The 4,949-nt window shown below is 31.6% G+C and overlaps 1 long non-coding RNA gene across 1 annotated transcript; it reads right to left on the bottom strand.

Moving 5' to 3' along the window:
* Positions 1–344: 344 nt before the first annotated feature.
* On the bottom strand, positions 345–4,127 carry LOC145322857 (uncharacterized). Its single transcript, XR_013880827.1, has 5 exons — positions 4,042–4,127; positions 3,401–3,486; positions 2,871–2,950; positions 2,465–2,693; positions 345–1,480 (listed from the first exon to the last, which is right to left on the bottom strand). It is a non-coding gene; the product is annotated as an uncharacterized LOC145322857 (long non-coding RNA).
* Between the last annotated feature and the right edge of the window lie 822 nt (positions 4,128–4,949).

The raw sequence follows: 4,949 nt of genomic DNA, 5'->3' as shown, positions 1-4,949 counted from the left end.
CGAGTGTTATGCTATTTACTCATAGTAAGGATAGCAAGAGCAATATTAGTTTTTTGGCAAGTTAGCTTATGATTTTTTTTTTTTATCAATGGATACTGTTGTATTGTCACAGTCTGTTTGAACATTAAGTAAGAACTATAATCGAGATTAATGTAATTTAGTACTAAATATATTTGGTTATGTTACTTAAAGATTTGTGCTTGTTATTTTTGTCACTCTTAAAGATCTACTTAAGAATAGAAATTTTATTGAGATACTGTTGTGTTTATGCTTGTATTAAGCTTGTTATTTTTGTTACTCTTATAGTTCATAGTTCGTTTATTTTAAGTAAAATATGATCAAGATTAATGTAATAATTTTAATAATATTAATAACATATTTAGTTTGGTTGACAATCAATGCATTAATTAACATTTCCATACTGTGTATGTGAATTTTTTTTCTTGACTGAGATACAATCATAACAATCATAAAAAAAAAATAACGCTAGATAAATACAGATTAGAAAAAATATTACTATATTTAGCAATTACAAAATTGTAGTATTTTATTTATGTACAGTGCATAAAAAAAACAATTTATAAATCATAGCTAGTATTTTTAATTGCATTTTAATATTGTTATATATCATGAATCATGAATGTTACTAATCAATGGTTATGGATAATTCATCAAGTATCTTTTTAATTTTGCAATCCTTGACTCTGTGGAAATAAAGGGCTCTGAAAAGAGAGTAGCAGTACAGACAACCATGATAAAAGCACTTATTACTCCTTTGATTGAAGCATTTAGCTCCATGCCCATCAGTCTGGATTTTTAGTTTACATCCATATTTTGTATTAAAGTATTGACAGATTGTCCGCTGGGCGTTCCTTGTATGTGTTTCTTCACATTGAGTTTTGATTGTTTGTAGTATCTTATTTAGAGTTTCTTTCATGTTATCCGTTTTCTGTATGCGGCTTCTTGAAGGAGAAGGGGAGCGAGGGGGAGAAGGGGAGTGTGGAGGAGATGGCGATGAAATAAGACTCGTGGGTGATGCCCCGTTTACTATTTCTTCTTCATCATCTTCATCAGTGGATTTTAGGATAACTTTCCTCACATTTTCTTCATGCTCTGATTCATGGTCATCAGAGGATGAGGATGAGGAGGAGGATGAGGAGGAGGATGAGGAGGATGAGGGAATTGTAGCTGGAGTTTTGTATCTGTGTTTTTGTTTTTTCCTTGGAGGAGAAGATTTTTTGTGTTTTCTTTTCTTTGTTTCGTTGTAGCTACTGTTTGGGCTTGAGCTTCTAGTAGGACTGGGGCTGAGTTTATTTTTGGCATTCAATTGATTTAATAGGAGTTTTGTAAGTTGTGCTAACTGTTTGGTTTCATCTTTGGACAATTTACTTAGTTCTACCTCACTCATCCTGTTTGTTGTTGAGAATCAGGTTTTTGTGTTTGTTTCCCACGGAGATAGCACAAGGAGTACTTCTTGTATCTGAAATATATGTAGTGTCAGTAAGTCTTGTGCAATTAATCTTTGCATTTTCAAGAACCATACATGGTCTTTGAGCACAAATATACTTATTATGTTCTAGTAGAGTACAGTCGGAGAGGTTTAAAGTTGTAGAGTAGCCTATGCAGTTTAAACTCCCATATTCATTGTTGCTAGTACATATGTCATTTCTTTTTATCAAAGGTATTGAGACAGACTGATAAAGTATATTGTTCTTGATCTTAAAACTTATGCTATTTTTTATTTTGCTTAGTAGTGTGTAATTGTTGGCTTGAACTAGTGGGAACTCTATCTCTCTGTTAATATTGTCAAGTTTGTTGGTCAGTATGTTTAAGTTAAAGATAATGTTAGATGGCAAGTTTATTGACCAGGCAATTTTTGCTATTTCTAAGTCTGTAATAATATCTTTTAGGTGTGAGGAGATGTGACTGAGTTTTAAGTAAAGGAAAGTCGTCTTTGCGCTGTTAAGTTGGTTCTCTCTCTCTAGCTCTGTCCATCTTTCTATGATAATTAACTGTTTTGCAAAGTTATTAAGAATCTCATGTGTGTTGCTATTTTGTGTGTTTATTTCGTTTTCTATGTAATTTATTCTTTTGGCTAAGTCATTTGTGGTGTCTGTACTGGCTAAACCTATGTACTCTGATAGTATGCCTAAGTTAATTAAAGTACTTCTTTTTGCCACTGTGTTTACCTTTATTCCAAGGTTAATGCATTTTTGCCTAATGATTTTGTGATCCTTTATTATTTGTAAGTAAAGTGTATCTTGAAAGAAGTTTGTAGTGTTGATATGTCTTAGTGATTCTGCCTGCGTTTTTAGTTGTTCATTTAATATTATCAGATTGTCTAGTGTAATAGTTTCCGTGACATTTAGTGTGTTGTAAGTTAGGTAAAAAGTAGAGTTTTCAGTCTTACAGTCTATAGATAGTAATTTTATAAGTAATATTAATATAATTAAAGTCATTTTACCTGTTTGTGTAGCCCTTGTTGATAGTTCAGCTAGTCAGTAATGGTCTTCAGTTTGTCTTAAAAAGGCGGTGTTCTACTGGTGGGTGTCGGCTTTCAGTAGAGTGTTGAAAAAGACCAAAACAGTTTGTCTTAAAAGGTGGTGTGGTTCTACCGGCTTTCAGTAGAGTGGTGAAGAAGACCAAAATAGTTGTTGTCTTATAGGGTGGTGTAGTTCTACAGCTGGTGTCGGCTAAAATATAAGTAAACAATATTAGCTGTGTTCAGTAGTATCTTTTTTCTAGTTGGATAATAAAACTGTTAGTTAATTTCATAGGGTTTGTAAGTCATATAGAATGTTAGATTATTATAAGTGTGTAATAGAAGATTTATTTATTGTATAATATTAAAGTTCAAATTTGCTAGTTACCTCTTTGATGTTAGCAGTTAATCCTTGTTCTTGCTGTTTTTAACAATACTGTTGTTTTTGGTGGTATCAATGTTACTGGCCTGAAATAAATATTTTTTTTAGTGAATATAGGATTACGTCATCATAGAGAAACAATTTTTTGCTTTCTATTTGCGAGGAAGACGGTATAGAGAGAGAATTTGCTCTTGTTTAACAAGGAAGATAATATTCATGAAGGGTAAGAAAATAATAATTAGTAACAATCATGTTTTACTTTTTAGTTTCTATATTTAATTGTCTTTTTTTCTTTCATATGGTATATAGGGTAATTTGATTGCCTCTTCCCAATCTTTTTTGATGGTTTTGAAAGCATTTGCAACTTCAGTTAGTGGTTGCCAATTTTCGCCCGCTTTTTTAATTTCTAATGTGTATCTATATGTTTTGAAGTCTATGTTTTGTCTCGTTTTATAGTTCTTTTTTCGTAATTTGTACGCTATTTCATTAAGCTTTTTTACGTGCTGTTTAGCACAGTGGGGTATCTCTCTAGTTACCTGGACAAAATCTTGTTTCTCCTTGTTCTTGTTAAAGCTTGCAAGACCCATCAGAAAGATTTCAGCTGGATAATAGCCTGTATCATCTGAAAGATTGAACTTATTGTTAGTAAAAGAGATTTTGTAGAGACAACCTGCTTTTTTCTTCTCTTTCTTGTCCGTCTTTCCGCCCATGGGAATCTTAACGGGTGGGTTGTTGATCATTTTTGGGAAGGATTTTTCAATCTCTTTTTTTGTGTCTGTTTTTCCGTCCGTTTTTTTTTCAAGTCCATCATTAAGGATGTCCCTAACTATGTTGTCAATTTCCTCTGTATTTTGGTCATTTTGGGTGGCTAAGAAGAAGCAGTTTTTCGATTTAGCGAATTCTCGTTGTATTTTAGGTAGTACCCCCAATTCTATCTTGAGTTTTTCAAGCTCAATATTGAGTAATTTTGTCATTTTTTCAGTGAATTTTTGTCTGTCGTTTACATGTACAAAATCGGATGAATCTTTTATCAATTTAGTTTTTAAATTTTCGAGTTTTTGATCCATGCTTATTGAGTAGTGGGAATTGTTCTGTGTATTATCTTTCTTTTTAGTCAGTATGTATGAAATATATATGTATTATATATATTTGATTGTTTAATGTAAAAATTGCTTACCTATCTATTTAATCACAAATACATGAGCCGAGTCGAGAATATAGAAAAATGAATGTTCACTGTTCAGCTTTCTCTGTTCAACTGAAAAAAGATAAGGTTATAATTTTGTGTCTAGGCGACGTAATTTAATATTGTTTTTTCTTTTATGAGCATTGGAAATCTTTCAAAAATTCCATTGTACATAAAATGCTATTTTGAAATGCCTAGAACTTTTTTGTTATTGAAGCTGAAGGCTTTAAATTTGGGGTATTAGGTCTTCTTGTGGCAGTCTTTCAGCAGTTAACGCGTGTTATTTCTTGCAGGCGTCCTTTAAAGGAACTCTGCAAGAAATACACTGCTTTAACTGCTGAAAGACCCATACCCAAAATTTGAAGCTTCAATAACAAAAAAGTTATAGACATTTCAAAATCATATTTTTAGTACCATGAAAATTTTGAAAGTTTTTCATTGCTAATAATAGAATTTGCATTATTAAAATATGTTGCCTAGAAAGAAAATTAAAAGCTCATTTTTGGCAGAAACATAGGATGCCAGCAACTAATAACATTTTACCAATAAAAATATCCTTCTTTATAGTCAAAATCATTCAAAAAAATTCAGTTTAATTTGCGTTTTACTGAGAGTACTGTAGTGTAAGAATGCCAGCCTTTAGGATTTCCAGCCAATCAGAAGTCTGAGTCCGCTGAACAACCAATCACAGCTGATCATCTGTATTACTTACATTAGTTTTACTTTTTCTCGCTATGAATTTATGCTTACAAATGCAATTTAAACCAAATTTTTAAAGAGATTTTGACTATGAAAAGTAGTGTTTTTATTGTTGATGTTATCAGTTACTGGCAGTCCAAGTTTCTGACAAAAATAAGCTTTTAATTTTGCTGTAATTTAATATTGAAATTTCCATTATG

This window comes from Acartia tonsa, chromosome 6 (assembly GCF_053477335.1).
Source record: "Acartia tonsa isolate MP-2025a chromosome 6, ASM5347733v1, whole genome shotgun sequence".
NCBI classification, from domain to species: Eukaryota; Metazoa; Arthropoda; class Copepoda; order Calanoida; family Acartiidae; genus Acartia; species Acartia tonsa.
Note: the sequence above shows the minus strand (reverse complement) of the source record. Positions and strands in the feature narration are given on the sequence as shown.